Below are 27,153 nucleotides of genomic sequence, written 5' to 3'. Positions count from 1 at the left end.
TCGGCACGTAAATATATAAAATGGCGCCGTGCAAGCTAGTTATCCTAGCCAGCCTTGTTTACTACTAGAGTCCTACCTCACTACCCAGAGGTGCACCGCGGGTCTCCTTCACTGTCGGCCATCTCCTTCACTGATTGGTTGTTAGTGCGTGTGCTCATATCCAAGCTTGGAAAATCGATATATCGAAACTTTGCGACCACGTTTCATGTTTATTTCGAGGAAATAATTTATCGCGATAGTTATCGTTATCGTTTTATCGCCCAGCCCTAGTTCATGTTGCCAGTGTTTCATCAAGAAATAAATAGTATTATTCTCGTGAGTTTAAAGATGATGTAAGGAGTATTATTCCTAGCAGGATTTCCCTAAACGGTGTAACGACGGCACCGGCTGCACAACCTTCTGATTTACAGCACTGGCTGAATTAGAAATGTACCTCCTGGGCCCATATTTGTTTATCACACTTCTATGAATAAGGAATACTGATCTAGGATCACTGCTCAGGTCACACGACTATACACCTTTACTATATTGGTTGCTGCAGTGTTATAGCTAATGGAGATCCTATTAAACTAAACTAAGACTTCAGGCTGAATTCATGATCAGATGAATTCAGTCCCTGTGGACAACCCTGCCAAGGCTACGAGTTACACATTACCGGTCCGTTTGTTTTTGGTTAAGGCCCGATAATTCATTTTCATTGATTTCACATTTTGCCTCTTCTAACGGCGGGTTTCAATCTTCCAGTAGTGGGATGGGATTGCTGATGCTGAATGATCGTTGGAGGAATACTAATACAAGAGCTTTTATTCCTGGGTGATGTGGGAGCTGCACTCTGCATCTCTCCCTCATCCTTTCACTATATCTGTAGAGTGGAGCAGCATCTCACTGTATCTGTAGAGTGGAGCAGCAGCATCTCACTGTATCTGTAGAGTGGAGCAGCATCTCACTGTATCTGTAGAGTGGAGCAGCAGCATCTCACTGTATCTGTAGAGTGGAGCAGTGGAGCATGCATAGGTATTGGCCCGATAGACGGCGCCGATATGAAAACCTTTTATTTTTTTACAGAGCATAATGCAGAGAGAATAGCTTGAGGTAATTTGTCATCAATTTGTCCAGCAGAGCGTGCTTCGACTCCATTGTTTCTATATAACTCAGTCATAATAATACTTAAGCTATTTAGAATGGAATATATAATAGAACATGCAATGCAAACTAGTTTGGTTCCAGCTCAAATATAATTCAGTTAATATCTTTTTGTGTGGTCATTTTCAGATGGCTGAAGGTGGAAGAAGTCAAATCTGGGACTACATAAAAGTATATATATTGGAGAGTAAAATATTCCAATATCGATATATTGGCCGATATTCTTCATACATACTGTAATATATATCTATAATATATATATAGTGACACACTTGTGTGGTTGTAGAGCAGTTGCTCCCAAACTTTTTATAGTCCCGTACCCCCTCAGACATTCAACCTCCCGCTGAGTACCCTCTCTAGCACCAGGGACAGCTGAGTACCCCCTCTAGCACCAGGGACAGCTGAGTACCCCCTCTAGCACCAGGGACAGCGCGCTCACATTTCTTTTGCCATGTTTGTAAGCCTGCTACACATATATATATATATATATATAACAGTGAGTTATCAATAGAGATGTTCCGATACCATTTTTCCCTTTCCGATCCGATTCCGATACCTAAGCTTTGGGTATCGGCCGATACCGATATTTATCCGATACCAGTGCATTAAATTTTTTTTTTTTTTTTAATTATATAAATTATACTTTTTTTTTTTTTTTTTTTTTTTTAGATACTGTTATACTGTTTTTTAGTAATAACTAGAACGTATGGTATTTATTCAACAACAGGTGATTGTATAGATTTGTATTAGTATCATTAATCAATGAGTATGGGCTGCAGCACTGCAGATATACCCTACTCCAATGATCCACACGGACATTAAACGGTGTTGCACTCGCTACTCAGTGGCTCTGCAGATATACCCTATTCAGTCTGTAAACTAGTGGCAGATAGAACGTTCATGTTGTGGTTTTTGATGCAAAATAAATATTCAACATTCTCTTTTGAAACTCCGCCTCAGACTCTTATCCTTTGGCACTTGCTGTACTTTGCTTGCAGGTCTGCAGCCATTATTGCTGGATTATGTGAATAGCACCAACTTTAGACACGGTAACGTTATCAAGCTAAGCTAACTGACCTAGCTCGCCTTCCCGCATCGACATTAAGATAACGTTAGTAATAGTCAGCTAACGCTAGTCCGTAGCTACTTAACTTAAATACAATTCACCGTGGGTGCATTATTGTTGATAGACGGTCACGCACAGTGTTAGGTCCTGGAGAAAGGACAGGCGATCATCTGATTTGATGTAACGTTAAAAGCGGATGTTCCAACTAGCTATCTTTCCAGCTAATGCTATCATAACACCAGCCAAACACATCCCGATTCCCGTCCGAGCTCCCCGTCACACCGCACTGTCGGGGACAATGGAATTTAAGAAAGTGTATCTGCTGTTAAAATGACACAGCATCACACTTTAAAACATGTTCATTTTATAATCCTCACTCTCCGCAGGACTCGGCAGGAGATAAATTACATCATGGGATCGGAGGCTAGAATTTACGTGTACTCGCCGATACCGATACTAGCATTTTAGGCAGTATCGGCGGCATTTCCGATACTAGTATCGGTATCGGAACAACTCTAGTTATCAATACATTTGATCTTTATTTAGCCTTGTAAAAGTCCTCTCACACAGCTCACACAATTTGTGATTGACTCACCAGATCAATGAAAAGGGTGTGCTTCTACCTTGGACTGTTTGGAAATCTAAAGGCTGTTTCATACGGGGAGCGGTAATTAATTTTCAATGAGGCCAGTGTAGGTGAGGACAATTGCCGCATGCGTGCCCTTTTCGCGCACATGCCCGCAACCAAAGCTGGATTGTGGTCAGCTTTCCCCGCTGCGCGCATATCGCCCTGCGTTTTCTCGCAGATCGATTGTGTTCTTGTGTAGGCTATTCACATTAGACGCGGTGCGTTCCCGCTGATCAGAACGAGAACGCATGCCTTAAATCCCATTTCTTTGGCGTACCCCCGATCCGATGTCATTGCTCGTACCCCAGTTTGGGAATAGCTGTTGTACAGTGTTCACTTGACTGAAAACTATAAATTCAAGGTCTACAACCAGAGAAATTAAACGTTTTATTGCCGCTTGTTGGAAGGAAGGGGGGGTTAACGCACACAGCAAGCTCCCGGCCACAGTCCAGTAGAATGGTCGAGGTCCAGTAGCTGGGTTCAGTACACTGAGACGGTTTCTCAGACAGTCCAGGGACGGGCATGGCGGAGGGTAGTCAGACAGGCAGGGGGGTAGTAGCACACAGCAGATTCCTCCTTCCTAAACGGATCATACACAGCATGTTATTGTTCTCTACTCGCGTCCACCATGGATTTGCCGGCCAAGGTCCCCCAATCTTCTGTCTTTTCACCCTTTTTCTCCCTCTCCAATCAGTGTGGTAACGAGCAGCAGCTGCACTCCGTGAATTAGACACAGTTGCCGTTACTCTGGCCGGTTGTGGTGGAACTCCATATATGGGCATCGGCCTGATTGCTGTACAAGCTGGTTTCATCACCGGAACTCCTAATCTGGGCATAGACACACGCAGTGGGAAACGCATATATCTGTTCTGTTCTCTATCACAATCTCTCCTCCTGCCCCAAAGATCCATTATGGGTCGGGCTCTAGTCATAGGACTCTTGATTTGCCACCAGTTTGGTTTGTGTCTGCGTCTGCCTCAGTTTGGTGAATCTCTTGGAGAACCTGAGAGTGGAGAGTGTGAACCATGTGGGGCCTTTGTGTGTAAGTGACTCAGTTACATTGCAACAAGTGCATTGAATAAGTTGCTTTAGAATTTGTCCTCTAATGCCGATGTCTCTCTACTGATAAGGCAGGGGATTTAGAATTTCAAATTGTATATTTCATATCTCGTAGTGAGGGCGTAACAAATTTGCAACATCCACCCCTTTTAATGTTAGCTAGTTAGTTCTTAGAAATTAGCTAGTTAACAAAACATATTATGTGAAACTTTATTTTCAAGCAAAACACTGATTTCGAACAAAAGACAAAAAGGCAGTGTTCTATGTTTTGGTGCCCCAGCCAATGATTTCTCCAGATGGCTCTGGTAACTGCTGCCTCGTAATCATTCTGCACCCCCCAGTGGCATGAATTGAATTTGCCCAAATTCGCGATAGCTGCAACCACAAATGCAATGGAGCCTGACCGACAGAGCAACCTATAGAACTGCTTGTCGCATCTATGTCGCAAAAGGGTGTTTTGGTACTGTTCACTCACTGACTAAGCCTTGCCAGGTGAGTGAAGCTGTTACCTAAGAGGAGAGGGAGACCTGGAGTTAATGAGATGGTTTTGTTTTTTGAGTAACTGATGGCAAGCGAGGTGGGTGTAAAGTGATAGTCCAGGCAGTAGGCTTGGACGGTATTACGGTATACCAGGGTATTTAGAAATCCCGACGGTATTGAAAATCAATACCGGCGTCAAAATCACAGATGCGCTTCAGTTTCTATTACAGTGAAACAGAGTTTTGAGTGTAGTGCACACACGCACCAGCAGAGGGCGAGACCAGTCCTCACTAGTGGAGCGAGTGTATCACAACGGTGTTCACGTTTTACGGTAATGTTGCGACAGTGCTGTGAAAATACCGTAAAACGTTGTGACCAGAGTTGGTGTGTGTTGTTGTGGTGCACTGGTGGAGCAAGCAAATAATCCGTCTCATTATATGTGAACTAAAGAGTACAAGGTTTACACAACAGCCCCCACCCGCTTTGTTATTGTATTTGTACCTGTACTATCCGCTGTCAGCTGTTTATCTCTCTATGTGAGCTTGATTAACTAGCGTTAGCTCACGTTAGCTAGCGTTAGCTCCGCAGCTAATCTTTGCATACCCTGAACTAAATCAATGACTAGGTTATAAAGCATTCGAGTAGTTTTCACTGCACATAGAAGTAGCCAAACAGCGGGAGCATTTTGGGAGCATATGACTAAAACCCAGGCAATTTCGAGCCCTTAAGGAATCAAATAGTCTGCCATGGCTAGGCTACATGCTAACGTTGATAGTAGCACTAGATGCTGCAGGCTTCTGGCTACCATTCTGAGAGCTAAAAACGACGTGATTTGTTTACTTGGTAACACAGGTTGCCCCCCCCCCCCGCTGACGAAAATGAAAGTCATACCGTCATATACCGTATACCGGGGTATTATGTCGGTAGTGTATGACGGTGTGAAAAAAATTATGCCGCCCAAGCCTACCAGGCTGTATGACTGTTTCCACGGCACTCATTCAGAGCTACAGTGAGTGGTGCCCAGGAGAGTGTCGGGTCGTGTGGACGGTCAGGGTTTCATTCAGAGCTACAGTGGTGCCCAGGAGAGCGTTGGGTCGTGTGGACGGTCAGGGTTTCATTCAGAGCTACAGTGGTGCCCAGGAGAGCGTCGGGTCGTGTGGACGGTCAGGGTTTCATTCAGAGCTACAGTGGTGCCCAGGAGAGCGTCGGGTCGTGTGGACGGTCAGGGTTTCATTCAGAGCTACAGTGGTGCCCAGGAGAGCGTCGGGTCGTGTGGACGGTCAGGGTTTCATTCAGAGCTACAGTGGTGCCCAGGAGAGCGTCGGTGTGTGGACGGTCAAAGCTACAAGGGCTGTACCCAATGCTTCGAAGCTTCGATCATAATGTTGACATTCGAATTCTAAATCAACATTCGAATTTTTTATTTTTAATAAAACATTTGTCTATTCAATCCATTTTAAACCAATGGGGGTTTTCTTCACAGTTGCAGTTAAAGATTAGGCTACACTAATATTATAATATTATACTATAAGTAGGGCTGTCTTAAATACTTCGAAGCTTCGTTCGATGGCACAAGCTTCGAACATAAAAAAAGCGAAGTTTAAAATAAAAAAAATATATAAAAATATTCTAAATTTTATTTGTTGTGCCTCCAAAATCTTGCGCCTCCATTCCAATGAAACTAAAGTAAGCGGCGCCTTCCCGCCTCCATTCCAATTAAACGAAAGTAAGCGGCGCCTCGACTCCACCTCTCTACAACAAGCATGTGGAGATTATCTGTGTTGAAAACAACAAGGACATGTGCAGCAGACATGTCGACGAAGAAGCGAAGCAATGCCGTTTGTTATTTAAGACTATGTCGGACAGATTTGTGTTCATTGTGCTGCTTTTTTAAAGTGTCCCGACCCATATAAAAATATGTCTTAATAAAACGTGCTTAATTAAGTCGAATTCTGTCTTTGTCTCTATCAACTACATATAAATATTTATATAATTGTTTGCTTGATAGACGAAGGTTGCAACATAATTATGTAATGTCATGTCGTTGGCTGTGAGAGCAGCCCCACTGCACCCAGGCAGGGCAGCCGAATGAAACCTTGTTGGCTGCGTCACAGTCACGAAAGGGGCTACTTAATTAATTAATCCAATCCACTTTATTTATAGAGCACTTTTAAAAACAACAAAGTTTACAAGTGTACAAGTCTCGCAACATAAGTAATTTTTTTTTAATATATAAATTTGTCTTAATTTTTTTTAAGCTTCGAATTAAAATTGAAGCTCGGCCCCGAAGCTTCGATTGCCAAAAAAAGCTTCGAAGGTCAGCCCTAACTATAAGACGTCACCATCACTTTCATACCAACCATGCCCTTATTGGATTATTTATGTTGACTAAACTGATGAGTTATATTCATTAACACTATAGGGACCAGCCACGAGTTAACTCGTGTTTCGGTGCCATGCGTTGTGGACCAGAGCCACGAGTTAACTCGTGGCAAGTTGTTATTGTTTTATTCCATATTAACACTATGGGTGCCGGCCAGAAATCCGGAAAATGACTGTGGATTGCCAGCGCTATTTGTCTATGGAGAAATTCCCCTTCTTTGCAGGGCTATAACTTTTTAAATTCTATTGCTACATTGCCATTATTAGGGCCCATTCAAAGTCCTATATGTATTGTTCATTGTGTAGCAACGTTAAACTTTTTCATTCACATATTCATAGTAAAGTATGGTCTAATGTATAAGTATGTTTTCATCTCTTTCTGCAGCTTTCTCCAGAACGTGATATATATAGCCCCAAATGCATTATATTGATGATGAAATACAGTTTGATGGCAATCGGGGCGATATAAAAAATTTCAATTGGACGTACTTCTAGAATGATCTACGTATGATCTGATGATGACCGGATGGGCGGGGGATAGTTTATAATTCCGTGGGCAGTGTTATATCATTCATCTAGTGTGGGTGATATGTTCATCATAACAGTTTATATGGAATACGATCAAAAATAACGCTGAATCTTACCGTATCCTCCTCGCGCCGTTGGGCGATGAGCGTGGAACAGTCATTTACCTATTATGGTATGTAGAAATATCGGGTCCATTTCCAGCTTGTATAATAGTATATATGTCCAAATCATGTTGTTTATCGAGTTATTGGCAATCGATCACTATGTATTGTGTCGAGATCGAGTCCCGGTAGCCAAACAGAGTGCCCGGAAGTAATACGGCCGACCAGCACAACCTCCATAGCACTTCCTGTTTGGCGATTGCGCCGATCGGCCACCAGATGGCGCTCCTGAACCGCTAGAGAGCTCAGTGGGTCCTCCTGGTGGATCTCAGGCCAGCGGAGGGGAAATATGAATCCGATCGCAGATTTTTGAAATATTGATATAAGGACGCTGTAAAGCGTCCTCCGGCAACTTGAGCATGGCCGGGAATGACGCTTTTAAGCGTTTTCCGGCAGTCAAAGTGTTAATAACGCTATTAACGTCCCCGATCGACTTGCAGGACCTACCCGCATATTTGATTTTCGAAACATGCAATACCGGCCAGATCCGCTTAGGGGTGCCATCGCTCCACTGCAGTATCATTGAGGGCGATTGAATTTTTTTTTACTGTCTGTGGGCGTTTCATATGAGCCTCGATCCCAGCCGAACAGACTCCACCTTTGATCCCGTTACCGAACGCAGATTTCAGCCTGGAATAATGGGATTTATGATCAACCAATGGACATATCGATCTACCAGATTCCGATGACTAATGACGAAATGCTGCCGGCGATCACATGGGCGGTAGGATACTATTCCCCCAAATTACAGCTGGATTGGACATTGTTTTAAAACGCAACGTGATCGATCAGTGAAAATAGCTACGTGAACGCACACTGTATTGCTAATCAATAATAGTAATCGGCGTCCCCCGCCGCCCCCATTTCATCCATAGATGCTCTGTAATAGTCCGGATGCTACGCAGTTTGTTTTATTTCATTCGTATATATACAGCAGAAATGGCGTTTGATATAACGTGACTAGCCTTTAGTCTATTATCTAGCTCCCCAGAAAAAAGACTAGGCGAAAACTGCGATAAACCTTCTATTCACGGCACTATAAAATGACAACCAACCGATGGATTTTTATTTTCTTTAAGCCATTATGAAGGCATGGTTTATGCACTCAAGTGACAATGAGAATGGACAGATTATATAGCTGTTAGAAAGTACATCGGTTTGTTGACAAAGCGTTGTCCTCCAGCCATATATTACACTGCAAGCCGTGGTCGTCAATGTGTTAAAGAAAGATGATTTAATAAAAGAAAAAGACTAATTTAATCAGATGAATCACCATTCAAATTGAGGATTTAGTAAAAAAAAGTAATTTTAATTTTTTTATAGACATTCGAAGCTTGGTTCGAATACTTCAATCGAAGCTTCGAATGTTAAAAAATTACATTCGGTACAGCCATAGTGCCCAGGAGAGCGTCGGATCGTGTGGACGGTCAGGGTTTCCTCCGGGAAAGTAGTTGGTGGAGGAGGTGAGCAATCAGTTCCATGTGATCCGGTGTTTAGCTTAAAACTGCTCTTGCCATTAACTGTGTTGATAATGTGACGTCTATAATTGGTGTGTTCAAGGAGGCGTGTTAATATTGTTTTTGGCAAGAGCAGTTTTGGCTGAGTACCAAAGGTTGCAGTCTGAGGTCTTATTGAAATGTACTACTTGGTCCAACCTTAGCGTGCGCCTCGGCTAAACCGCTTTGTGCAAAGCCTCGGTAGGTAGTATCACTGTTTCTGTGCCATTCGTTCTGAGCTACAGTGGTGCTCAAGAGTCTGATTGGTGGATTGGTATGTCGATTGCTATTTTGCTAATAATCGTCAATTCCGGTCATCAACTTTACAAAATTACATGTTGGGTAAGCCATATCGGTTTGCAGAGAGTTGTACAGTGTCTAACTTAAATTGGCATTCTGGGATACTACAGAAAATCGGATGTAATTATTATTATTTTTTTTTAATTGATCTTTTCCCCCCTCCTTTTTCCTCCGATTTTCTCCCATCCCAATGTTAGTCGTTATGCCAATTCCCAATCCCCTTCCTGGTCGCTGCGCACTTACCCCCCACAGTCGGTCTGGGAGAGTGGAGGCTACCACGACCACGTGCTTCCTCCGACACACGTCCAGCCAATCAACCGCTTCTTTTCACCTGGCAGCGCGGATTCTCACCGAGAGGGCGTAGCGTGTGGAAGGATCACACTATCCCACTTAGATCCTATCCGTGCTTAGCAGGCGCCCCGACCGAACTGTAGGAGTCGCTGTTTACAACGACCCGGACCCACCCCGCCAGCTTCTCCCACCCTCTAATACTGCCAATTGTATTAGTGTGAACGGCCAGCCAAGCTGGTGACAACCCCGGAGCTGTGAGCTGGATTCGAACAGGCGAATCCAGCCGCTCCGGGGTTGGTGACTAACGCAATCTCCGTTACGCCACCTGAACGCCCGCTTACGCCACCTGACCGCCCGCGTAATATTTTCTTTTTAGCATTAACTTGGACAACGAAATTGTGTAATGATTTCTCAATATCAGCAAAAACACATGATGCGATACGTTAACAACACAGATATATGATGTGTATCAACATGTTGTCCATGCCAGCCCTACGTTCATGTGTCCGTGCACCTGTTACTGAGGCGTCGTCCGTCAGCTGACCTCTGCATAGATAGGAACATTACTGCTCTGCACCCCCCTCTCATCCCTCTGGCCTTCCACTCATGGTTGGTTTCTCCCTCTCTCCTTTTGCTACCTCTCCCTCTACCTCCATCTCTCCGTCTGTCTCTCTTATGCACTCCACCCCCTTCTTTCTTCCTTTTTTCACTCTTTCATTTCTCCCCCCTCCCACCCTCCTGTCTCTAGTATCCAGCTTCCCAGAAAGAACCCTCTTTTCTCTCCTTCTCAGAGGAAAGGACATAGGAGTAGGGTCACCTGCTTCATACCCCTGAGAGTGGAGGCTTCTTTGGGCTCAAGTCCCTGGTCGCATCAGTCTGCCAGGGTAAACGTAGCAGATATGGAAAAAGAAGTGAATGTCGCTAATAGTAGGCTACTGTGAAAAGGGGGAAAAGTGTACACTAATGGTAGGCTACAGTGAACACTACTAATAGTAGGCTACAGTGATGAGGAAAAGAAGTGAACACCACTAATAGTAGGCTACAGTGAACACTAATTGTAGGCTACAGTAGGGCTGGGCGATATGGCCAAAAACGTTATCGCGATAAAATAATAAAATTTTCATATCACTCGATATAATTTCTGTCACGTTGTAAAGAAAATATGTCTGGCATTCACCTAGGATCCTCAATATCCATATTAATTTCTCCAAATCTTCCTAAATTGTATAGTATGTATTTATGACTAGTACACACAGTGGATAAGACCTACAAGAGCGACCACAGTAAAATAGGTTTATTGAAGTGAGCTTTGTGTAAATGTCTGTGCAGGTATGTCTTCATACACCTGTGTATCACTGATGTACCAGCAGACATATTTGGATGCGTTGTTTGTGCGGAATTGTTTGTTTGTCCACTGGCATGTGTGTTTGTGACATATTGGATTAGATTAAAAGTATAGTATACAGTTATAGTTTGAGGTAGGTAGCTATGATTACAGTGTAAGGCAGTTGTAGACCGTGAAGGCAGTAGGCGGGTATAAATTGAGTATAGGCAACTAGGGATGCCCCCCGGACCCCGGTTCTAAACGGGAACCGGTACTAAATTAGAAAAAAACGGAGTATTGATGAGCTCCGACGTTATCGGTACTGCTATCGATACTCTAGAAATGATTATTACTATGATTTTTTTTTTTTTTTTTTTTTGAGGAATTTAAACGTTGCGAACTATCTCTCCTCTCTCTGTCTGCACGAGAAGCGAGCCGCAGCGAGCCATTATTACTCACTCACGCATACACACATGGGTACTTAAGGGAGGTGCCAGTCAGTGGCTCCGTGCTGCTGAAGCGCAGCACACACAGACCAAGCTCTGCGCTTGTCATGGCGGAGAGAGCAAAGCGCTCGAAAGTCTGGGTACACTTTACGAAAGTCGATGCCGACGACGCACGTTGCCACAGGTGCAATAAAACATTTGCCAGTAAGGGTGGCAATACAAGCAATTTGTCAAAACATCTGTTGTCACAACATAACATTAGTCTGCAGAAATGCGCTGTTTTCGACTGCTTTGCTCGCAGTGATCCATCTCCATCCACGTCCACTGCATGTAAGCCAAGATACGGAGTTAGCGAATTATTATGAATAGGCTAATAAATAAAATATAATTGCTTTGCTAATTGTTTAGCTACAAATATATTAGAAAGATGAAAGATCTTCAAGCTGAGGCTGCAGCCACCATGTCCCAGCCCACCCTCCTCCCTCTACCACCACCGGTCCCAGCAAGCCCAAAGTCCCTTCACCCTAGCAGCTAGAGGAAGGATGACAGTGTCACAGCCTCTACTAATAACATGGAGTATTGAACCGTTTTTAACAGCTGGGTATAGAAAGTCCCAAAATAGTTAATTTATCTGACTGCTTGTATTAATTGATAAAAAAAAGTAGCCATGTTCAGTAATATAGTTATATAAAAGAATAATAAAGCAATGTCGATTCTGTTCTTAATAATTTATTTTATTTTGCTAAATAAAAAAGAACCGATAAGAGTATCGATAAAGTACCGAACCGTTAAGCAGTATCGATAAGAGTAGTAGTATCGATAAAATCCTAACGATACCCATCCCTATAGGCAACAGAGTTCAGAGTTGGTACAGTAACATAGGTAACATAGTATAGGCATCACAGTATGGGTATTGGGTAATGGAGCCTAGATTATAGGCAATGCGGTTCAGAGTTTATATTCATGTGTGAGAATACTGAAACCAGAAATGATTTAAAGGGACATGATGATGATGATGTGTGAGTATGATGCTAAGTCCCTAAGGCCTTGCCTTGTACACACTTCAACAATGAAACTTGGTGAAATCTGTGATTCCCTGAGGCAGCATGTTCGTTTTAGACGACATCCCCAGCTGGCAGCACTCGAGGGAAGCACTTCTGGGCGCCGGTCGTGGCTGCTGCTGTTGCTACGGTGACTATTGAAAACCCATCAAAATCTCGGCACCCTTCCGCTTAAACTTTAAATATTTTCAAATTCTCAGCTCTCGAAGTTGTCATAACAGCACAGTGTTTGGATGGAAACAAATGACAAAACATGTCAGCGGAATACGTCAAATTCACACTAACACGGGTTATGACGTAAGAAATATTTTTTAATAAACTTTGAACTACCCAAGTGGCCTGTATTTGAAATTATTAACGTATTTTTGTTGTGGGTGTGTACAGTGCATAGTTTTATTAAATCTACTTTTTCTCCTATTCTGTATTTTTCTCCCATCCCAATTTAGTCATTATGCCAATTCCCCCCTCCCCTTCCTGGTCGTTGTGCGCATTTGCCCCCTACTTGCCGGTCTAGGGAGCCCTGAAGTCTACCACATGCTTCCTCCGATACATAGGAGACAGCCAGCAGCCTCTTTTCACCTAACAGCGCGGACTCTCATTGGTGAAGTGTAACGCGTGGGAGGGTCACACTACCTTCACCAGTTCCTTCCCTTGCTGTGCAGGCGCCCTGACCGACGTGTAGGAGTCGCTGTTTACAACGACCAGGATACCACCCACCGGCTTCCCACCCGCTGACACTGCCACTTGTGTCAGTATGACGACCGGCCAGCCGGAGGCACCGCTGACAGCCGGATTCGATACCAGCGTCTCTGCGGTGGTAGGCAGACGCTTAGTCTGCTGCGCTACCCGGCCGCCCTACAGTGCATAGTTTTTAAAATGTTACACTCTCCATCACATCATGTAGGCATGCGCATATATAACCGGTGGTCACAAGCTACTGGTGGGCACTTTGCGCTTGTCCCCTCGAAACGCGAACCCTCCACTCGCCAGCGACATGTGACTTGAAAGCTAAACACCAGTCTTATCCATTCCACCACCTGAAAATAATCAATTTGGGTGGCGAAGCGGGGATATTATAACTTAAGAGTGAGTTTACACACCAAGGGCCTACTATTGCAACGTCGTTACACATACTGCACTGAAAATGATTCCAAACTTCAAACGAGTGAATTAATCAGTCTAGCGGCTTTAAACTTGTCAGCAGTGAGTAAAGACCCATGTAGGTAGCAGCTCATCAGTTTAAACTCTTGTCAGCAGTGAGTAAAGACCCATGTCTGTAGCAGCTCATCAGTAAACTCTTGTCAGCAGTGAGTAAAGACCCATGTCTGTAGCAGCTCATCAGTAAACTCTTGTCAGCAGTGAGTAAAGACCCATGTCTGTAGCAGCTCATCAGTTTAAACTCTTTTCAGCAGTGAGTAAAGACCCATGTCTGTAGCAGCTCATCAGTTTAAACTCTTGTCAGCAGTGAGTAAAGACCCATGTCGGTAGCAGCTCATCAGTTTAAACTCTTGTCAGCAGTGAGTAAAGACCCATGTCGGTAGCAGCTCATCAGTTTAAACTTTTGTCAGCAGTGAGTAAAGAGTCTTTAGCTAATCAGTAAACTCTTGTCAGCAGTGAGTAAAGACCCATGTCGGTAGCAGCTCATCAGTTTAAACTCTTGTCAGCAGTGAGTAAAGACCCATGTCTGTAGCAGCTCATCAGTAAACTCTTGTCAGCAGTGAGCTAAGACCCATGTCTGTAGCAGCTCATCAGTTTAAACTCTTGTCAGCAGTGAGTAAAGACCCATGTCTGTAGCAGCTCATCAGTTTAAACTCTTGTCAGCAGTGAGTAAAGACCCATGTCGGTAGCAGCTCATCAGTTTAAACTTTTGTCAGCAGTGAGTAAAGACCCATGTCGGTAGCAGCTCATCAGTTTAAACTCTTGTCAGCAGTGAGTAAAGAGTCTTTAGCTAATCAGTAAACTCTTGTCAGCAGTGAGTAAAGACCCATGTCGGTAGCAGCTCATCAGTTCATGCCTGACTCGTTGACATCGCTGCATTATGAAGAATCCGACCATGTTTACAGTCACTCTAAAGTTTTTTATGTTTTTATAATTTTTTTTAAATAGTTTTTTCTCCCACATGAAACAACACAATACAGTAACTATAATAATAAACAAGACATCACAGGACGTTAACAGCAATACTAATAATAATAATGACAAGACTATTATATTAAATCAAATTAAATCAATAAAATAGTTATAATATAAAGAAAATATATAAAGAAAAGAAAAAAATATATATTACATACTATAAAATAAAGTGAAACATCCCGAGCCCCCATTCAAGGGCCCAAAACACCCCATATAGAAATAAAATGGAAAGGGAAATAATAAAAAGTAAAATTATAAAAATAAAATTATATTGCGAAAGACATTTCTTCCCCCACCCCAGGACCCCTTGGGACCAACCATCCCGACTTCGCTCTGCTGCTAGATCATTGACTTTACTTTCCACAAATGTTGCTGATGCCCACAATAATGTCAAATTCTTTAATTTCAATTACAAGAGCTGTGGAGATCTCCAAATAAATTGCATCTAAGAATGTTAAAAGAAAAAAAAGACCAGTGAGATCATTCAAAATTAGATTTTATGGGCGCCCCAGTGGCGCACCGCATACTGCCTCGCAGACCCACACGGCCGACCCGGGTTCGCCTCCTGCTCCTTGACGGATTTGTCGCATGTCCTCCCCCACATCTTCTCCCGTTCTCCCCCTCCTCTGTCGGTAATGTCTGACCAATAAAGCTGGAAAAACGCTAAATAAATCTTTAAATTTTTTTATTTTATAAAAGCTACAGGAGCAGGTTTGAATGTGCGTCTTCACTACCATGACACCGGAAGCCCCTCTCATCATAACCTTCAGTCACTCTAAAGTTTTGAAGACAAACTTAAACCACTTAAAATCTGTAAATCTGCCAAGGGTGTACGTGGGCCATGTCAGAGCAGGAGTCTGTTTTGCGTCTCCTGAGGACCCCTGTGCTCTGCTGACTGCTGCCGTCTCCGTGACGGCAACATAAGCTTTGGGGACTCTTGGTCAAGGGTTTAGAAGTGCTCCGTATAATGTGTGCATGACTGTCGGCCCCTGTATGTCCGTTTGGTTTTGTGATTTAATGCAGCGTGGATTACTACCGTGCCTGTATACATCTGGTCTCTGTGTCCGTCATTGTCACGTCTTGTCTGCGTCTCTTGTGTTTGGGTCTGGCCTGCGCTTCATTTGTAAGGGTGTTAACGATACTGGTGTATATAATAATACAAGCCTCGGTATCAGAGAATTTTACTCTATAGAAAGATCTGAAACATGTCTACAATGCTAGAAATCAAAGCAAAGGGATTTAATTTTCTGCATTTAACACATGTACCCTTTTAATGGCGAGATTTAGTTATAGTAATATGATATTTTTGGCATATCGCCCAGCCCAAAGTCATGGGGCTAAAAGCTGCTATCTCCAACCGTCTGGATAGCTGTCACCTTGAAGTAGACCGTCAAGATCAGGCATGAGAACCACTGGAGACCATTCCATTACAATTAGCAGCGATTGGATTATCAAATGATTTGCAGTGTGCCGTGAGGTTTTGTTTCCATCCCACGCACTGTGGTTTTAATTTAATCTGTTCTTTAAGTCGGTTTATTTTAGAACATACTGTTGGAGGGTTTAAATTGGAACATAAAAAAATTCAATCACTCAAAACCCAGAGAACTGGTCTGAGGATTTCTTAGAACTTTGTCAACTGAGTGATTAGTTGTTAAACAAATTTGTAGAATTATATTTCCTCACATGCAATCTTTTTAACTAAATAATATACTAAGACCAAACCAACTAAATAATATACTAAGACCAATAATATACTAAGACCTAACTAAATAATATACTAAGACCAAAACAACTAAATTATATAGCCTACTAAGAACAAACCAACTAAATAATATACTAAGACCAAACCAACTAAATAATATAGCCCACTAAGAACAAACCAACTAAATAATATACTAAGACCAATAATATTAAGACCAATAACATACTAAGACCTAACTAAATAATATACTAAGACCAAACCAACTAAATAATATACTAAGACCAATAATATACTAAGACCAAACTAACTAAATAATATACTAAGACCAAACCAACTAAATAATATACTAAGACCAATAATATACTAAGTCCAAACTAACTAAATAATATACTAAGAACAAACCAACTAAATAATATACTAAGACTAATAATATTAAGACCAATAACATACTAAGACCTAACTAAATAATATACTAAGACCAAACCAACTAAATAATATACTAAGACCAAACCAACTAAATAATATACTAAGACCAAACTAACTAAATAATATACTAATAATATACTAAGACCAAACCAACTAAATAATCGACTACAACCCTATTTTTGTCTTTCTGACCTGCTCAAGCAGCTTTGCTCAAGCACCTGTAAGCTATGTGGGGATCGATGCTTTACTACAATACATGCACAAAAAGCACATCTATGTTGACATTTCCCATAGTTACAGTGCAGAACTTTAAGTGAAGTATAATTTAAACAAAAGACAAAGATCCCTGCTATGTGCACAGATTCGGTCAGCGACATTACCACTAGCCCTAGATACTGGCAGGTTTAATGCCACCCCAGAGGAGGACAGATTTTGCTTGGTGTGTTCTACTGTAGGTGAATGAGGTTAATTATTTTTGTCTGAGGACGTGAGGGATGTACTTTTTAATGGAATGTCCTCCATTTATGTTGAGTGGCATGAATATGAAAAACTTGTTGTGCTTCAGGAAAGGAACTTTTTTTGTAGCAAATGTTATTTACCAAGCTTGGGAGAGAAGTAGGGGTGGGAATCACCAGAGGCCTCACGATACGATACTATCACGATACTCGAGTCACGATACGATAGTATTGCGATACTAAATATATATGCTGAGTATTGCGATATTAATATTGCGATATATTGAATTTGCAATTTATTACCTTTTTTCAACTGCAAAGTAAAACTGTCAACATGTTTTATCTAATAAAATAAAGTTCAGTGTGTTCATCTCACTTCAATAATTTTTATTGCAGAACATGGTATTTTCTCAAGCAGACAGATGTAAACACTGTAATCTGTGTTGCATGTACCTGACAAACTGAACTGTTTGTATTAGTCATATTCCCAACTTAACTGAATGCACATGTGCGTGTGTGTGGACTACTGTACTATTACAGGTATTGAAATGAACAATGCAACTTCCTTATACAAATTTATTTTTTATTTTTTATAAACAATTAAATAGTGATACTTGGTGTCCCTGTATCGATACAGTATCGCCACGCAAAGTATCGCGATACTACTACGTATCGATTTTTTCCCCCCACCCCTAGAGAGAAGGCAGAATACTTTGTTAAGACTGAGCTGTAATATATATTTATGTAATTTGTATTTTAGGTAATGTAATAGTGGAACACTGCAACAGTTATGTTGCTCTCTTATAAACCCATGAGAGTTGGACACTTTATGCATGGCATGGAAATAAAACAATTAATCATCAACCCTCATATTCTATACTCTAGGGGAGGTGATCCAATAGTACCAGGCCTCAGGGCTCAGGTCAAAATGAGAAGATGCCAAGAATAACGGCACACATAATTTAGATTTATTTCATGGTTAATTTCATGAAATGATTCTAGTTTATACATTTATAACTGAGACTTTGATACTGATTTTTTTGTTGTGAGTTTTATCTCCCGACCAGGGTAGGTTATTATGAACACAGACCACAGGATTTATTTTGGCTGTGCTTTGTAAGTTTGTCCACGAAATCAGCCTCTTGGGCAGGTAACCAACCAGGTTAATTTCTGTTCTGATGTTCTGTATGTCTGGATCAATATAAGTTTCCTGCCTTACCTAATAAGGCCTATCACCATTCTTTAGTAGGGGTGTGACGGTACACAAAAACCACGGTTTGGTACGTACCTCGGTCACGGTTCACCGTTCATTTCGGTAGAGTGGGGGAAAGTTTGCAGAATGTGGCTTTCCATGTTCCACTCGGGGGTAAAGTAGTGTGCAGTTACTGTTAAGTAGGGCTGTCAACGAATATTCTATATTCAAATTAATAATCTACTTTTATAGAAAAAAAACGTACATTAGATAGTAAAATTAATATTTGATTGTGGGGGGAAAAACACCCTCTGGCTGTATTCCACTTTCTCCGTTGGCCTGAATGCGCTGCATGATGTACTGTTGCACCCTTAGGGCATGCGTCCACCTACAGCACATTTCCAGCTGAAAAACACTGGCGGAGCGCTGGTAGTGCTGGGATGAAGTGCTTGCGGCGAGAAGAAAAAAAACGCAGCACGTGCCTTTTGTAGCTATGGCAACGAGCTGTCACTCACCAACCTACCTAATGACAGAGAAAGAAATCTAGCGACAGCCATCTTGTATCACTGTTAAAAAAACGTTTTATCGTATTTTACTGCCACGGTTTTGCACATATAGCATATTTTAATACACTTTATTGTATATTAATTATATATATAGTTATTGCCTGACACCACAGTTCACCCTTTGCTTTTTATTAGTGTATTCGTGTAGTTATTAGTGTATTTGTGCTTTGTCGCGAATCGCAATGACCACCAACCAGCAGACGCTTGCCCTCATACTGCTCCTGGCCCGTCTCTTGTGGGTAGGCAGGCAGGCAACTCCGGTGTCAGGTTACCAATGTGTCACGAGCGCTACGCCTGTGATTGGTTGTCTGAAAAGACGCTCAGCTCATCGCTCTGAAAAGTTCAGAAGTGTTCAACTTTAAACGCTGGGTGCTGCCGCACAAAAAAACTGAAAGGCGCTGAAAAAAGAAGCAGACTGCAGCGCATTTCATATAGGCGGCAGCATGCGGCCGCATACGCTCCCTCCTCATTGGGAAGGAACAATTGAAAAAAGACGCTTGCGCCCAGAAATATGCGGTAAATGCACGCGGGCCCTTAGTCTTTAGGGTCTCTGTCATACTGTGCCCATGGGGTCAGCCTGATGACAGGTGGAATTGGGAACAAGGAAAGATGGAAATTAGCTTGTTGCCCCTCGAGACACTATTACTTACTTTACTTACTTAGGCCCATCGCTCCCAATGGAGCATAGGCCATCTATGACTTTTCTCCATCCAAAACGGCTTTGGGCTGTACTTTCTGCCTCCCCCCAGCTAGTTTTTTGTCTTTTGAGTGTCCCGCCTCCAGGTGTTCTTAGGCCGCCCTCTCTTCCGCTTCCCCTGGGGATTCCAAGTTGAAACACTGCCTTTGACAAAAGGCAACCCCTTACCATTGATAGAGTGGTGGCTTATTGGGCCTACCACCCTAATTAAAATAATTTTATTTGTTATGGTTTCAATGATGAGATTTTGCATCACATGGTTTAAATGCTGTCGCAAAGAATCCATTCATATTACTTCCAACTGAGTGGCACATTTTTCTGAGGGTGAATGATCTCCTACAACCCTCAAGGCCCTTCGCCAGCAGCCTCCTCTCAGCCATTGGTTCTCACCAGCACTAGAGAGAAGCTCAGAGTCCATCCCTCGTTTGCCCTGAAGCACTGAAAGAGCTGGGTACTTGGCAGGGATGTTCTCTCCCACCTTTAGCATTTCATGCTTAAGTCGGACAGTCAGCCCTTCCGTCACATGATTCCAACGAATCTCTCCCCCCCCCCCCCCCCCCCCTCCCAAAAAATTATTTCAATTCAGTTCAAACCTTTTAGGTAATCAGAATAGTCTGAATAATCAGAATTATACTCATACTGTGATTGCATTCATCTGGGACAATCTGAGAGCAGATTGTGAAATGAATTGCCCTCCAAATGAACAGTATGAACTAGGGATGCTCGATATTGGCTTTTTTACCGATACCGATATTCCGATATTGTCCAACTCTTAATTTCGATACCGATATCAACCGATACCGATATATGCAGGGTTTCCCCCCAAAAAAACTGAATAATTTCAGGTAATTAATAATTTCACTGGATGCATTCAAAAGGCTTTCTAAATGTAAGCATTATCTGTGCAAAATATGATAATTAAAAAAGTAAAAATTAACATTACATATCTCTTGTTGTTGAATTAAACCAACATGCATACTTTTGACAATAAATAAAATAAGAATTGGTTCTTACTTGCTTGCCTGGGTAAATAAAGGTTAAATAAATGTAAAAAAAAAAAAAAAAAAGAATTCCGATACCGATATTTTCCGATATCACATTTTACTGCCTATCGGCCGATAATATCGGTCGGCCGATAATATCGGACATCCCTAGTATGAACATTCAACATTTTACCAAGCTTGAAAGAATGTACAACCAGCCTTACACTCGACTAAGAGACACTCGCTGTCTTTCAGTTGGTCCATTCACTGTCTCTTGGCTTTACCTAGTCAGCCACTATTAAACTTCCCGAAATGTCTGAGTGACCGACTGGTAGTGCTCTTTATCTCCGACCTGTTCTCCGCCTTCTGTGAAGACAACTGAGTGACCTCCCTCTGCTTGAACTCGTCTCTACTCCCCTTTCTCTCCTCTCCTCTTCTGTCTTGATCTCTCTCTCTGTTTTAGTATGCAGCTCCTCACTGGCCTAGAGTTACATGCGCTGTTGCCATAGTAACAACCTTGACCCTCGCAGCAACAACATCCTGTGTCTGAGAAATCGAAGCAAACAAACAAGCATGGCCTTTGTGCATCTCTTTTCTCTGGATCTCTTGGTGTGTGTGCATAACCCTTTTTGTGTGAGTCCAGCCACATCAGCTTGTAGGCCATTCCCACAGAAGTGTTTGATTGTTATAGTCGAGGCTTGAAATTAAGGGTTTCCTGAGTCTTGACATCCCAGGGACGATAGATAACATTGTTCTGGGATGGTACAAAAACACATGTAGGGATGGTCCCAGGATGATGGATGAAATGAAAAGGCTAAATTCATATACAACCAAATAGTTTTGGTCACAAATACAATAACACTGTAGATATGGGAGGGTTGTGGAAACCACCTAGCCATGGGTTATGTGAGGCCTTGTTTAGGGCTGGGTGATAACATCACAATATGATGTTATACTTTTATTAAATGTTTTATTTGGCTGTTCTTTAATTCAGTGACAGCGGTGGTATACACACCGAGCAGACACACGCCAAAGCAGGTGTCACAGTTTGAACTCACAAATGTCCAAAAATGGTCACCACTGTCGATCGATCTCCTCTGGAATTCCAATTTTTTTTATCGGAACAGAAACCTACATTAGGCCTAATAGGTCTTGCTTGTGGCTAAAACCTTAATTTATTTCAATTAAGACATTGCTCTACAATCTGGCTCATGCTGGTGTTTGAACATACTCTTTTAATTTAATAGACTCTCTGACGTGTCATGCAAGTGGCGCATGTTTCTCCACAGCTGAGAAAGCAGTCGTGAGATATGGGAATACGGCCGTGTAAGAGCTGTGTTCATGCTTCCTCACTCGGCTCGGGATGTGTCCAGAATCTTAAGACCAGTAGTGCCCTCCATCAGCGCATGTAAGGATCTCAAATATTCCACCCTCTCCTAATGGTGATTGATGTGGAAAGGTGGAACATTTGTCAAATGTACCCTTAAAAGACAGAGACTAATTGTTTTCATGTCCTTGGATAGGTCCTCAGACCAGCGTTTCCGTTAGCCGGTAATTACCGGTATTTGACCGGCAAAATATGTTGAAGTCCGAATATTTAAATATCTCCGGTCATAATGTCTGGTGAAAATAATTTCTCTAAGCACAATTTTTTAAATTGTATTAAAATAGGCTCAAATTAAATAGCCTATGCGATGAACGAAACAATCATTACATGTTGCTTCACGCTGATAAAGCGCGGATGGCGCCGCTCGGATGTGAATCTTTTTTTCTTTCTTTTTTTGAGCCTGTCTGGCCACCATAACGACAAACGGGTATACGAGCGAGAGAGAGAGATGGCCAAACAAGCTAAGCTTAACAAATATTTCATGAAACCAAGCACAAGCAGGTCTAATAATAATGACAACGAAGATGAGTCTTCTGAACTTGAAGTCACAGAGACCGCTGATGCCGTGGTGAAAGAAAACGGAAACAGAAATGTCGAGCGTTCAGGCCCGAGTGGAAAGTTTAATTCTCCTGGCTGAGGTGCGACATTATATCCACATTTTCCAGTTCACTGATCCAGCCAGGGTTACCAGTGACAGTTCATTCTGGAACCTCAGATCCCCGCTGATCATGGAGTTCTACAGTATCGCGTTGGATCCATACACGTATCGATTTTTTCGAATGGTGATCAGGAATTGGAATATACCAGTTGGATACCATCTGATGTCAGGTAAGGACTCTATGTTATCAGTGTTAGGATAATCAGAGTAAGTTTGATGAAGTTATAAGCTGTTTTGTGAAATGTCTTCTTTCGGTTTCACTAAAAGTCCGAGAGGAAATCAACGGGGCGATTATCCGCGCGCGGCCGTAATGTGCTTGCGTGCACGTATAATATTGATGATCTAGCGTTTATTTGAAAACGATTCATAAAAAGGCCGACGAATATCAACGTTGTGGAATATTCCACTAAAAGACGATTTTCATAGAATGCTCCAGAATGAGCTGTTTATCTAAAAACGGGGGCTTTTCTAAATGCTCTGAAACGGAAACGACGCGATAAACAGCCTTGACAGCACTGACTGGAAAATAGTCTTTGATAATGCGATGGGCAGATTAGACACAGCCATAATTTAAAACATAGATTAGGCGATATTAACGTTAACATTGGCGCCGATGGTGGCATTCAGCCGGTAAAAAGGAAAACCAGGCTGACCGGCATTTCTCGAATATGTCCGGGGATAGAAATCTTGCAGGACACCCAGACCGGCACGAATATGTTCTAACGGAAACGCTGCCTCAGACAATATGTTGATGATTACACTCCACTGACATTCCACTGTCGACTACTAACCAGTGCTATTAGTCGTGTTATTTTCTCTTAACATATAGATTCTTCTCAATTCTTATGTATTTTGTAGGGTTGGGTATCAACAACTTAGTGGTACTGGTTCCAACACGGTGGATGCTTGTGCTCAGGGGAGGAAACTAACTTTTTGGCTTACCAGCCAACTGGCGAGTATCTGATTTTTTTTACCAGCCAAACAGATTTTTTACCAGACAAAAAAAATCGCTAATTGTGATAATTACTTCTTTGTATGTCAAGCCGCGTCAATGTTGTGTATGCATCTGGGTAGGCACACTGTGCCTTTAAGACAGCACGGTGGTCTTACGACAGTGCTGTGAAGTACCGTCAAGTGTTGTGGTAACGTCAGTTGGGTTGGTGTGCTGTTGTGCACAGTGCACTGGTTGAGCTAGCCCCTTTCGTGACTGCGATGTGCAAGCCAGGGGCTTTTGAGCATGAAATAAAATGTCTAACCTTACGTCGTAGTCCGGAGCTTTTTTGGAAACATTATAGTCATAACAGATACACCTAGCTGGCTGCTTTGAGCACACGGGGCTAACGTTAGCTAGCAAGCAGCTATAGCTAAAACGCTAACTAGAAGCTAACCACTGTATACAGTTCCAGTAGACTAACATTACACCTCTGTGATTTAAATGTGTCCTTAGTAACTTATACTCGAGGGTTGTACTAGGGTTGGATGCAGTTCCCCGTTGGTCAGTCTGTCTGTTTTCCATCTTCTGCTGTGTTTAACGTTATCTGTTTGCGAGTGCTCCTGATGGCTAGCCTAGTACCGCAGGACTTTTATTATTATATGTCCGCGGGTTGGCCAGTACTGCGCAAACGTTTATTAAACATTATATGTCCGCGGGTGGTCTTGTGCAGTGCTCTCGTGGCACTGTCAACTAAAGCGAACACTCAGAAGACGCGCACCGTTTGCCAGTGCAGTGATTGCAGAATGTTTTATTTTTTTGTATACTCGCCAGCAGGGGAGGAAACTAACTTTTTGGCTTACCAGCCAACTGGCGGGTATCTGATTTTTTTTACCAGCCAAACGTAAAAAATACTAGCATTTGGCCAGTAAAGTGGCCTAATTTCCTCCCCTGCTTGTGCTACCCGGAGAGGAGGTTGGTTTTCAGAGGCGGGTCGAGGGGGATGGAGAGAGGGAGAGACTCATTGCCCCCAGTGGTTGTGGGGCATTGTTCTTTCTTTTAGTGTTGGTCCTGCCTTGTGGGGGCCAGCGGAAATGGGATGTAACGTTTAGATAAGAGAGCAGATTGGATCTGATAAATAATTTGTGCACCAGTCCAGATGGCTCCTCTTTCCTCTGCTGTGTTTAAAGAGCGTAGGATGGTCTGTCTCTCGTCTTCACGGAGCCGCCCGTCTCTGCCTGTCAGTCTCTGGCACACCTCTACTCTACCAACCAGAGCAGTTATCTGGGAATAGGGCTCGGCAATATAGTTATTATATATTAAATATTGTCTAACTGTGATATCGTGATGTGGACATTTTTATTTCATAAGTAGAGAATTTGTATACACACATTTGCTGTCTAAATCAGTGCTACAAATAGTAAGTCAGACTCTCACAAAATGAGTTCTGAAATGTTTGAGAATGTCAGGTGAAAATGACTATGGCAAAAATGTGTATCACACCACGCAGGACCAATATGATTGACCGGATTTATCTGACATGTGATTTTTCATTCCTAAGCAGATATTGTGATATATTTAGAAAGAAAGAGGCTTCTGAATATCCTGATGTTTTCCCCCCATATTGCGCAGCCCTACCTCATTGTCTCTATAAAACGGGTTGTCCTATGTTGAGTGACTTAGTGTTGGACGGGTTTTTGGTCGGCCGTGTTGAGAGGCTCCACTCCCTTGGCTTTGGTTATGGTGCACTTGTGTGACAACAACACGCAATAAAAGATGGGTATTCCTATTTATGTTTAAATTAAGTTGTACTGTACAATGTAAATTATAGTTGTGCAAGGTTTTCATTTGATGACCGACTGTGATGAGTGAATACATCCGTACTTACTTGATGGCATTCCCATCCCCCTTGTTCTTGGTGTTGAAACCCTGAGGGACTGTTCCACTGCTGGCAGAGAGAGAAATTACATAAACGCATTGTGGCAGCGTGTGATGTGATGTGCATGTCGTGTGTGTGTTCTGTTCTCTCAGGCTTGTTCCATTCATTGGAAATCCAGTAGATTCCCTTACGAGAAGGACCGAGGAAGCGTTTGTCCTACATCCAAGCTCACCATGGAGTCCTAGGGAGAGAACATAAACAAGCCTCCTCGGGCCTCTGATGTTTCACCAGACCTCGTGTAGAATAGATAGGCTCTAGTAGGGCTCGGCGATTGAGATCACTATTCTCTCACACGATTCTTATTTTTTTCAATAAAATCATTTATTGCACTCTTTATTAACACTTTGACGACCAGCTTGGACCCGTCTAATATGGTGCAGGGGACCGCGGAATGTAAACAAACGTGTTGGTTTTGTTTGAACTATATCTATGCTTTATAGTATTGCTATCTGTCCATTCTCATTGTCACTTGAGTGCATAAACCGTGCCTTCATAATGGCTTAAAGAAAATAAAAATCCATCGGTTGGTTTGTCATTTTATAGCGTTGTGAATATAAGGTATAACACACTTTTCGTCTAGCCTTTTTTCCCGGGAACTAGATAATAGCCTAAACATTGGCGCTGTTATATCAAATGCCATTTCTGCTGTATATATACGAATGAAATAAAACAAACTGCGTAGCATCCGGACTATTACAGAGCATCTATGGATGAAATGGGGGCGGCGGGGAACGCCGATTACTATTATTGATTAGCAATACAGTAGAGCTGCCGCGATAACCGCATTACCGCGGTATCGCTGTTGCATCACGCTCACCGCAGAGTTAGGCTGAATACCGCGTCACCGCTGTTTTTTATCATAATAATAAAGTTGGCTTGCGGCTTGCGGCTCTGCAGATATACCCTACTCGGTTCCAAGCGACCCTATTGGGTAGAAGTGGTACCAGAAAAGTCATGTGAAACATTGCAGACCACTGACTGGTCAGAAGAGAGACTCGTCACACTTTGTAGCCTCAGTCTGAACAAAAACAGAACGCCGGCGCCGCCATCTTTACTGCCTCGCTAAGGATGCATTTCGTTCAGGATTTGTTTGCGACAGAACCAAGCAATAAACAAAAAAGAATTGATTCACTGTGTATTCTGCCTTATTTATTGATGAAACAAAACCGACATCAACCCAATTTACCACCGAGCGGAGAGTTTAGTGTCACAACAAGATCGCTGATGTGTTAAGTTTGTTGTTGTTAATACTACCGTCAGCCGATATACATGAGAGGTAACGTTCAACCCGGGTTTGCTTGGTAGAATACACAATGAGAGGTAACGGTAGCTTTGGCAGAATAGACGCAACGAGAGTCTGGTTAATGTTGTTATTGATTGATTGATTGATTGATTGAAACTGTGTTAAACTCTGGCTTGCTGCAAGCCCTCGGACATCTATGCCCACGGAGCTTTCAGTGTACACAAGCGAGCGGCCCCGCCTGCATTCCCACACGGAGACAAACGGAGTAGTACCTGGCTGCAGTGGAAAAGGAACGAAGTACCAGGTGCCTAAAGCGGGTCGAGTCGAGTAGGTACTATGCAGTGGAAAAGCGCCATTAGACTAGAGGCAGGCTATAAGAGTAGACTACTAAAAAAAAAAAAAAAAAAAAAAATCATTCAAATTTTTTTTTTTTTGTGCGCACTGTGCGGTAATTACCGCGGCGGTAGGAAATATTT

General features: G+C 42.5%; 1 protein-coding gene across 2 annotated transcripts in view; it reads left to right on the top strand.

Annotated features, from left to right (window-relative positions):
* Positions 1-27,153, top strand: part of LOC311237502 (sarcoplasmic/endoplasmic reticulum calcium ATPase 2) — a 109,341-nt gene that overhangs the window by 23,611 nt on the left and 58,577 nt on the right. The window lies entirely within an intron of this gene.

Source organism: Notolepis coatsorum (genome assembly GCF_963971535.1).
Source record: "Notolepis coatsorum genome assembly, chromosome: 11".
Classification (NCBI taxonomy): domain Eukaryota; kingdom Metazoa; phylum Chordata; class Actinopteri; order Aulopiformes; family Paralepididae; genus Notolepis; species Notolepis coatsorum.
This window is presented reverse-complemented; position numbering and strand designations above follow the sequence as displayed.